The sequence below is a fragment of the Xenopus tropicalis genome, chromosome 3 (genome assembly GCF_000004195.4).
Source record: "Xenopus tropicalis strain Nigerian chromosome 3, UCB_Xtro_10.0, whole genome shotgun sequence".
NCBI classification, from domain to species: domain Eukaryota; kingdom Metazoa; phylum Chordata; class Amphibia; order Anura; family Pipidae; genus Xenopus; species Xenopus tropicalis.
This window is the reverse complement of record NC_030679.2, coordinates 125325791-125336944: the sequence shown is the minus strand read 5'-3', so window position 1 is coordinate 125336944 and position 11154 is coordinate 125325791. Positions and strand designations below refer to the sequence as shown.

At 39.4% G+C, this 11154-nt stretch overlaps 1 protein-coding gene across 2 annotated transcripts in view; it reads left to right on the top strand.

Annotated features, from left to right (window-relative positions):
* The first annotated feature begins 2124 nt into the window (after positions 1-2124).
* Positions 2125-11154, top strand: part of sema4c (semaphorin 4C) — a 28002-nt gene continuing 18972 nt past the window's right edge. For both annotated transcript variants that reach the window (XM_002932567.5, XM_004912574.4), the window contains exon 1: positions 2125-2561. The gene's annotated coding sequence lies outside the window, so the exon portion shown is untranslated. The remainder of the gene's footprint in view (positions 2562-11154) is intronic.

Here is an 11154-nt window from a genome sequence, read left to right as displayed (position 1 = left end):
TCCTGAAAAAAGGATATATATATACTGCTTCCTTAATTAAAGAGGCTCTGCACCCAAAAATTGTTTTTGCATAATGAAAGAAAAAGTAATTCTAAGAAACTTTCCAGTGTACATTCATTTTAAAGCCATTTTAAACTTAATTTCAATTTGGAAACATTTTTTCATTCTCCTCTCTGCTTCCCCCAGCTGCTCTTTATTTGGCCAAGACTCCATTTCACACAACGCCCCGCATGTATTGGAATTAACAGACTTGAGAACAACAGAAGTCTGCAGGGCATTGTGGGAAATGAAGTCCTGACCAATATTGATATTTTCATTTTCTAATTGAAAAGAGAATAACACTTTAAATAGCCATTTTATTTACAAAAATATAATAATGAATATACTGGAAAGTGGCCTAGAATAGCAATATCTATGTATGTATGTATAACTTTATTTATAAAGCACCACAAGGGTCACAGCGCTGTACAATCTTACAATATACAAAATTACACACAGGGAGGACAAGTGTTATAATACAATAAATAAGTATAAATACACAGGCAGTAAGTGCCATGTGGTATGAGACACAGTAGGAAGGAGGTCCCTGCCCCGCAGAGCTTACAGTCTAATGGGCTGATTTACTAATCCACGAATCCGAATCCCGAATGGGAAAAAATCGGATTGGAAATGAACATTTTGCGACTTTTTTGTATTTTTTGTGATTTTTTTTCATCGCCGTCGTGACTTTTTCGTAGCCGTTACGACTTGAGTGAATTGTTGCGACTTTTTCGTAGCCGTTACGACTTGCACGAATTGTCGCGACTTTTTTGTATTGAGCGCTAGTAAACAGCTGGCAAACCTTCCGATTTTTTTGTGACGGCTACGAAAAAGTCATAACGGCTACGAAAAAGTCGCGACAATTTACGAAAAAGTCGCAACGGCGATGAAAAAAATCGCAAAATACCGATTATTACGAAAAAAAACGCATTTAGACGCTTTTGATCCGTTCATGGATTAGTAAATCGGTAACATACAGGCACAAATTGGAAGGTAGCGTTTTTCTTTGTGGCTGAAGATCTCCTTTACAAGTAAAGCTGCATTTTCTAGATATAGCCCTGACTTTTAGATTGGATAGAACATGGGACTTGTACGCTGGATGTAACATTGATTACCTAAAATAATAAAGAACCACTCGGAGACCAGAGCTGGGTGGAAGATAATGGCCGCAGCTTATTTATTAATTTTCACCAAAATAAACACAAAATGAACCAAGCACGCCAGAATAATAACTCTTCCAGCTGCCTTATTTTAAATCTTTTTACTCCGCCTTAATGCCAGGCCAGGAGCATATCAAATTTGTTTCAATTCTCCCATTAATTTTAGACCAACATAAACACCTCCAAGCTGCGACAATAATATATATATATATATTTTTTTTTTTATACCACTACCGCATTACAATCCTTACAAAGTACAAAGTAAACACTAACTTCGGCTGGGTGGGTGGGAACGTCATAAGACCGTCCCTGATGGAAGGTGAGCCTGTGCCCAAGAGCTTGCCCTTTTATACCCCCCCCCCGTACCCTGTACATGTGACTCCTTGTAGCTAATATTCTGTCAGCCCCTAAACTTGCCATGACCCCTTGCCCAGCTGCTGCTTAATTTTTTATCAGGGACCCCATCACCTACCAGGTGCGTTATAATTAACCCTGCCAATGCTGCTCCCCCCAGCTACAGTCCCATGCTAACTACAGCCCTAAATTAGGCCCTCTGTCTACATTATACTGCATGCTTAGCCATGTATTTATTATTGTTAATACTAATAAAGCTAATGTGCAAGCACCCCTTGTGCTTAGCTCCTCACAAGGCAATTGCGACTTCTCTGGCAATCTGAAGGGAATATAAATAAAGCATAATAATAGGAAGAATACTATCCTTGCCCATATGCTGAGCATTACTGTAACTCGCAGCCAGCTCAGGAAGGAACCAGCACCACATGCCCCCGCTGGGTCTATAGGCGAGGCTCTGCCCCCTGTGCCTGCAGGTCATCTGGGACAATGGAAGCATTAATGGAGCAGAGTGAAATCCGAGCCCTTTAAGGATCCCGGCCCCCCCTCCCCGCCAGTGACGCTACAGAGTGGGAAGGGATAGGGATACGGTTGGGCAGGAGAGGAGGAGACTACAAAGTAGTGTGTGTTATACAGAAAGCCACAGATAGAAGATAAGCGCACTCATAGCGTTCGGGAAGCCGGAGAAGCGCTGTGTGTAATTCCGCTGCAGAGCGCGTCCAGCGCAAAGGGATCTAATCACCGTTTTATCGATCGCTGCCCTATCCTTTCCTGCGTAAGGGGATTTACTGGTAGCGGCCAGGGGAAGGTACATATGGAACTACAGTAAATGAGCCCTGCCGCCTGCACACCGTGGGATCAGCGCAGCTGCCGCACATCGCCCTCACCAGTTGCGCAGCAGCCCGCGGATTAGTGGGAGCGCTGTATGCAGGGGGGCCGAATTGCTGGATATTATAGGAAAGGTGACGTTGGCGTTGAGGGATCAGGCAAAGAGAGGCATCCCTGGGGCAGGTGAGGCTGCTGTGCATGACTGTGTAGCTATAGGTAACCTGAGATGGGTTTTCTTGCGCTGAACTGATTTTCTATTGCAGGTTTCCCTGTGCTGCTGCTCTATAAATAAAGGACGATGGGAATAATAATAATAATAATAATACTATTGTTACTGTTTGTACTGTATGCTGCTGTGGATTAGCCAGGAGAGTGTGCAGCAGCACTGGAGAGTAGTTTGGGGGCAGGGATTTTTTTTGCTGACTCCTAGAGGTCTGGATAGTATAAAGGGGAGGGAGAGGTTTGTATATGTGTGAGGGGGGGCTGGGAAGGCTTTAGTTTGTGCGCTAGACTAATTGCACATGTGGGCTGGGGGGTGCAAAGACCAGATGTATTTACTCTGCACGCTGTATAAACCCAGGCAAATGTGCAGCCACTCATGGGAGGGACACAACATTTAAACTAACATTTAAGGCTTGTTTTGCACTGTGCTGCTTGCCCTTTGCAAACTGTTACCCCTAGCTGCTGTACAGCAAGCCTTCCTTATACTGGAGGGTGCTGGGATTTGGCTCACGAAGAGCAATGTGTGCCTTTCTTTATCCTTGTGCATGGGGTTAATAAAGTGATTTAGTTACTCAACCCCCAACATTTCCTTATATCCAGGGTGCTGAGAATTCTAGTTAAGCAAAAAGGCCTTGCAGGTTGCACTTCTATGCATGATGGTCAGTCCGTGAGCAGCCCCAATTAAAGTTCATGTTTTTAGTTTAGGGTTAGGAGTATAGGGCTGCTGTGCAGGTTCCCAGTTCTAACAGGCCTTACATGTAGATTCCACCTTTACTGCCTTCTTTCTCCACACTCAGGGCGTAGCACAAGCACAGTGCAAAATTGTGGGCTGCCTGGTACTTGATGTTCCTATATACCTATAATCTCAACCACTAGATACTGTCTGAATCATATTTTCAGTCAGAATGGCGTTTCATTTTGGGCAATAAAAATATAGATATATAATTCTACCAAACTGACCAATGGATAAGTGGGAGGGGGGGGTGTTCAAAATATGACCATATTGTATATAAGGTTTGTATATTTATGGACACCTTCAATGCTTTTTGTGTAAAGGTTATAATTTAGCAAACATACGGCTGTTTGTCATAGCGAGCCTTACAGCAGTCCAATGCCCCAATCCCAAAACCCTAAAAATTATAACCCTACCTTTAAATTTCCCTTCAGTGATTTATATTTGCCATATATATTGTGGCTTACCATTCCTCTTTTTTTCTTGCAAGTGATTGCCATTAACCCCCTGATATTCCCCACTACAGTTGACGCCCTCTGCCTTGAATTATCCATGAATGAAATCAGTGCAATTCTAGTCAATAGCAAGGGAATGACATCTCAGGGGAATAGCAGGGCTAGGCAAGACTCCTTACCATTGGGCTCTAAAATGTCACTCCTATATTGGTGTGTTTCTATAGCCTTTAACCATACCTGCTTGAATTTTGCCTTGCGTTACATGTTGGAATATATATTTTATATATATATATATATATATATATATATATATATATCTAATATGAGCAGGGATTTCCCTGGGTTGTATGGCACAGAAGGACATGCAGGCTTTCCACTGCATCTTGTGCCACTTACCTGATTTCTGTTCTGTTATTTCTATAAATTTTGGGCAATGCTTTACCATTAAAACCAGCCATTTACAATGCAAAGATATCCGCTATATCTCCAAGTCACCAGTGAGTTAATCCTCCAGTCCTGGTGTTACCAAGTCATATAATGACTGTCACTATTATGTATAATATGTGTTTTACAAAATGCATAAATTAAATATTTTCATTGGTCCTAAATTTCTCTGTAAATGTAATTGCTATTGAAACAGTGTCAGTACCTTGATATTCTTTTACACTGGCAGTTCTGCCTTCTAAAAAGCTGACTTTTCACGAGGCACAACCCCAGAAAAGGTCAAACAAACACTGCTTTTAGTAGCAATCACAGTTGCAATATGTAATTAAGGTATGTATTTTCTTCCGTTGGGCAAATTTATAATTTTGGGTTTATATCCCCTTGAAATGCCTGGGCTGTTTTATTTCTGTGATGACATATGGATAGTTGATATTGATTCAGTGATGACCTAGACATTTGTTTCCTGTTGCATCTCTTGTGCGTCATGCGTAGAGTAGGGCTTTACTAGGAAAGCTTCCATGGGGGTTACCTTTATGACTTTTTCCATGGGCATCTGCAGGGGGGTGGAATTAAAACCAAAGATTACACTTCTGTTTGCTCACAGTGCACAGTTTGAGTCTTCTCTGTTTGTGCTGGGTTCTGGAAACCTGCGTTATTACTGCCACAAGCGTTGACCAATTCTAACAAGAGGCAATTCCATAAATTCACAGCTTCTTTAGTAAAATAAAACTTCCGCTCATTGTTATAGAGGATTTTCTGTATCCGGCTTGGGAGCATGAATTCTTTTGGCATGTTTCTTGCTCACAGGAAAGGAGCACTGGTCTGTGCTTTCTCAAGCCTCCATCATGATCTCCAGATATTTGAATAAAAAAAAATAACATTTCTGTAGTGATGGCATGAGAAATGGCAGGTGCCTTTCTTTAGAGCTTAAAGTCTAGGACTTGGCAAGAGTAGATGCATCAAATGCCTTTATTCTTGCCTCTTAGGGTGGCCATACTCTGGCCTATGATTTATGGTATCTAATCGATCTACCCAGTGGTAATATACAGCAGGACCAACTTTCTATTTTTATCATTTGGGCTGATAGTCCCCACATTTGGAACTGCAGGAAGTGAAAAGGAGCTTTGTTGAATCACCAAGCACTGGCTAGCATCATGCATGACATTTTCAAACCTGCCCAAAGGAAGAGCGATATCGGTGATACTAAGATATCATTTGGGACCAGCCACCCAACAGAAACAAATCAGTATGTGTATGGCCTGCTTTAGATTTCTGTCACAGAGATATTTCCAGTGGGAAGTTGCCAAGGTAAATCATAATCATGTGGTGATGGTGACATGTTGGTTTTACCTTTTTGGCCTTGCTAGCAAGCTGCAATGTTATTGACCCAGCCAAAGCTTTTGACATTTGCTTAGATTTCTGCAGGCAGTGTGGCCAGTTTTGATTATACTGCCCGACCATGTGGGCATGTATGACCAGTCGTGGGGCCTCAGAGACCGGAATTCCTGTGATCCTGCCAGATTGAGGATTATAGGTCCTGACTGATAATTTCCATTGTGGGAAAGAAAGTGAAGAGTAGCTGCATCCCTGCAGCTCGTCTTCCTGTCACTGTTCTGATTGTCGGTTGGGTACTGTAAGGACTGGGCCATGTATGGCTAGTTTTAGGCCTCAAAATAAAAAGAGGGCAAGATAGAAGAGTGAAGAAATGAATAAGGAGAAATGACTAGTATGAATTTTTTTTTTTAATTTGATTTCAATCTCAGTTATTGGAACACAATTGAAGGAAATAAAAGACTAATTGTGCCTTCTGTTCTTCAGTGATGGAGCAGTGATGTGAGAGAGTTTTGGAGGAGATGGAATGCTTTTTAATAGAGATTGCTGCTGGCTCTCCAGACCCAGCGCTGTGCTGAATCATGATTCTGATCTTGTCAGAAGAAGCAGTTCATATATGACATTTATGGACTCATAGTAAAGTCCCTGTGGTATTACATTATGGCTTATGTACCTGTTGGTATCTTTCTACTTGTCAGTAACAGCAACACAAAATAGCTGTACTCTTATGAAATGGTGGTAAAGATACATTTGCACTCTTGCTACAGCCTGTGCTATTGGTTACCAAACTCACCCTCGTGAGCAGTGCATGTTTTCGGGATATCTTTTAGCAGCACAGGTGGAACTGTCAAGTTGCCCATATATATATATATATATATATATATATATATATATATATATATATATATATATATATATATATATATATATATATATATATATAATTTCTCCCTTTTTTAAAAGAGAGGCCTTATTAGTCCCACTCTTATGACTAAAGGAATTATCTCAAATTACTTCCCATGTACAGCTGCCTTTTAAAGCCCCATGAGACTGGAGTTTGCAAATGTCAACAATGAAAACCTTGAGCCTTTCAGATAAAGGATCATTGATCTGGCCAAGAGTGTTGTTAAGCCTGCCATTCATGGCTAGACTTTGGCCAGGCATTTTGTCTGTATTGCCATCAAGTGGCTATTGGCTGAAGCTGGTAAAACAGACAAATCATAGATCAGTTTTCAGTATGATTTGTATGCTCATAGGAGGAGAGGGTCATTCTTACCCTTAGAAAACACTTGTCCCATCTAAAGTGTGCAATGCAGTTTGGGTATCCAGTGCTTAGAAGGGGTATTACAGAAATTAGGTACATAAAGGGCAACTAAGTTAGTAAAGGGAATGGGAAGGACTTAGTTATGAAAAATAGTGGCCAAGCTGAGTCTGTTTATGCTGGAGAAGAGACAGTTAAGGGGGGGGGGTATGATAACTGTTTAAATATATAAGGAGATCATATAATCTTTCTTATTTACCAGTAGATCAAAAGGAAAATATGACATGCCATGAGATAGAAAAAATGAGGTTTCATGTTAAGGTGCCACAAGGTTTTACAGTGAGAACTGTGAAGTTGTGGAATTCTCTACCTGAAGTGTATGTACTGGCATGTATGTTAGACAGCATTAAGAAAGCAATGGATGCCCTATTAGCAAGAGAGAAGGTACAAGGATGATGGCACCAGTACTCTTGGTTACCCCTTTTTTAGGTTGAAAAGAGATTTTTTTTTCCCTCAGTAAGTATAGACCAGTGTACACGGTTTTTTTGCCAACATTAATCTCTGTTTTTCTTGTCTTTTTGTATTATGCAGTCAGAGAGAGTTGTTTTGCTTGAACACTTGCTAACTCCCCTGTAATTAGCTGATTTGGTTTTTACTATATAAACAACCCCCCAACACTTTGCTGTGCTCTCATAATTTAATTACCTGCCTCAAAAGAACAAGGGAAGAAACATGGAATAACTGCAATAAACCTATTTAAATAAAAAAAATATATATATATATATAATATTAAAAAAAAATTGTATATATATATATATATAATTTTTTTTTTTATATTATATTATATATATATATATTTTTTTTTTTTGTTTTTAAAAAAAATTTCAACTTTGAGTAGTATGTATGTAACTATAAGCACTGTTTTTCTTTCTTTGAAAAGATTATACAGTCCTTCCTCTAATTATCCATTTTGTAAGAAAACAATTTATTATATATTTTATTTGTATACAGCCCCTTTTATGTTGAACAGTAACATTACATATAGTTTTCCAGCACAATAAAAAGCCTTTTATGTAGACGGCTTAGTTTTTACAATAGAAGGGAGACTCTCACACACACATCTCTGTGTTGTAACATGCTTTTCTCTTATAAAATGAATATGTATTTTAGCATTCGTGTCCCAACAGATGGTTAGTTTCCAGTGCAAGTGATGCTATGGTCTATCATCTTTGAAAACAAAGGCGCCTTACACATACCTGCATATAGGTGATTTACTCCCTTCAGGGTTTGTTAGGCAGGTGTGTGCAGCAAATTGTAGTTGACCTTCCCACCGCACAAATACAACTCTACTGTATAATTACATCTGACAAGGTTCTTTTTCGAAGTCTAATAGAATCAGATCCCTGCCCCACCCAGCCAGAACTTACAGCTTGGGGGAGGTGTGCTGCCTTACAGACACTGGAGGTAGCTGAAAATAAGGTGCATTCGGTTACCTGCATTTGTAATTCAAGTGTGAATAAATGCCCCTGCCATTGAATCTATGGCACAGGCGCTCATGTTACTGATTATATATTCCCGAAAGTTCCTCTTTGTTCAAAGCGGATCAGAACTTGCCCGGCAGGAAATCAGTTGGCACTCAAAGGGTAAATACACTAAGGCCTGGTGAAAAAGAACCCTGTCCAAGGTTACATACAGTTACGTTGTAAATGGAGTTTGTAAAATTCTAATCAAAATCCAAAAATCATTCAATCTAAAAAAGCATTTGCAGAACAATTGTTGCGGTAATCTTAAACCTGTGGCTCAGGACCAAAACTGAATGCCCATATTTAGGATCTCTCTGGTTTTCGTAAAGGAACACTATAGCCTTAGAATGAATACTTAACCATCAAATAGTTTATATCATATTAAGTATCCTATTAAACTGGAATATATATTTATATATACGGTATGGGACCCATTATCCAGAATGCTCGGGACCAAGGGTATTCCGGATAAGGGTTTTTTCCGTAATTTGGATCTCCATACATTAAATCTATTAAAAAATCAATAAAACATTAATTAAACCCAATAGGATTGTTTTGCATCCAATAAGGATTATTTATATTTTAGTTGGGATCAGTTACAAGGTTCTGTTTTATTAATACAGAGAAAAAGGAAATCAGTTTTAAAATTCTGAATTATTTGATTAAAATGGAGTCTATGGGAGACAGGCTTTCCGTAATTCGGAGCTTTCTGGATAATGGGTTTCCGGATAAGGGATCCCATACCTGTATTAGTAAATATTGCCCTTTTCCCTTGAGCCACCATTTTGTGATGATCTGTGTGCTCCTTCAGAGATCACCTGACCAGAAATAATACATATCTACCAGTAACTAACAGGAAGAAGAGTGAGAGCAAAAGATAGAACTTTGTGAATTAATTGGATAATGGAACCTAAAATGTTTGTGTGTACTTGGAATCATTCAGTACCAGGAGGGCGGCCTTTAGTACTTAAAATGGACTTCTTTTTATGTAGGGTTATCCAATGGCACATACTTTTTTTTTTTTTTTTTAGTAGTATTGGTTTTTGAAATGGCTTAATTAGGTGAAGCAGGGTTTTACATATGTGCTGTTTTATGCAATGTATGTTATAGAGTGCGACATCTAGCACTCGGGTATAGTTTTTAGGACTGTATAATCTTTTCAAAGAAAGGAAAACAGTGCTTATAGTTACATACATACTACTCAAGGTTTTAGGTTCTAAAGCAGATTTTTTGGAAACTGATTCTCTGACATGTTTATGACCCCTTAAGAAAGGAAACATTGGTTATAGCAATTTGTAGCATCTGATCAAACCTTGGATTTATCTAGAGAGTGTACAGGATGATCACATCTTTTAAATGGACTTTGGAATTCCTATTTTTTCCATTAACTATCATCAAATCCCTTTATCTGTCTCCCAGTTGAGACAGAACCTTTAGTTGGGCTTACAAACGCTATATTGTGAGGCCACCAAACGAGTGAATCTTTGCCCAATTTGGTCATTTACACCATGGGTCAGTATTCTGCTGTGTCAGTCAGGAGTGTTCGAGTTGGCAGCCATTTTCAGCTGTGCATGTTGTTTGTCCTGACCTGCAAGTGCTCAAGAAGGGAGATACTTATCTCCTAATGTGGTAGTGCTCTCTTAGCACTGGGTAGGATAGCCCTGTTGTTTTTTTCTTTCAGCGTCTTAGAGACTGTAAGTTGTTTGTTATTGGCAAAACCTTTTTAGGTACCTAAAAATGACTCTTTAGATGAAGTACAGGGATTAGGAAGCTCCATGGCTTTATGAAGTCCTCTATTTATAACGCCTGGGAAGGAATCTGTGGGCTTTGGAGACATTCTGGCAGATTCTTTCCTATGTAATTCCTCCTTACACACTGTATTTTTTTTTTTTATATAATTTTAAATATGCTGTTGGCACATGAGGGAATTTTTCTGTCGGTACCCCTACAGCTTCACATTCAAATGAACCCTTTATAGTGCCAGTATTGGAGCTTTTCAGCCCAGAGATGTGAGTGAAAGGAGAGCATTCAAATGTTTAAAGCGCATTCCCTAACCAGAATCCTTGTAATGTCATCAGCTGTGATGCATTCTGGGAATTGACACAGGAGCATTTAGAATGAACTGCCTAGCAAAAGCCTTATTATACTACTTTTTGAGAGCAAGAGGCAGTTGGTGGGTCTTGACTCCAGAGTAAAGGAGAAATAATAATATACATGCAATATGTGAGGCAATACTGGCTTATCTCTGGTTATGTTTTTCATCCCCATTGAAGTGACTGGGAGGCAGCAGGCCACAGACTGGGGTACATTTTAAAACCTTCATTCCGATGACCCTGCTCATGAGAGGACATTTAATTTCGATCAGCCTCCATTGTCTTCGTTTATCTGTAACTGGTCTTTAGCATATTATTTTTCAGCAAATGGTGGCTATGGCTATAACACCAATCATTTAGCCCTTAATAAGACAGTTGGGTCCATTGAGAACCTGTTGGTTTTGTACCACATCTATGGTTCTTGGCTGATGGGATTTTTCCAGCCTGCCAAATTAATACTTGAACAAGCCCCTATTAGATATAGTTGAGTGTAAGTTATTGGGTTGTTGATAAATGGGAGAGATTTCAGTCATATTTGAGACAGACTAAAAAAATATAAAAATGCATACAAATAAAGTAATAAAAGCATAATTGTCTGTCTATAAGAGACTGAAACGTTATGGTTAAAAAGCCACCCCTTTATATAAAACCAAAGAGCTGCCTTGGCTACTGCATTGCTAGAAGCAGGTTGCTAGCAGGTTATTGCCTTTGGC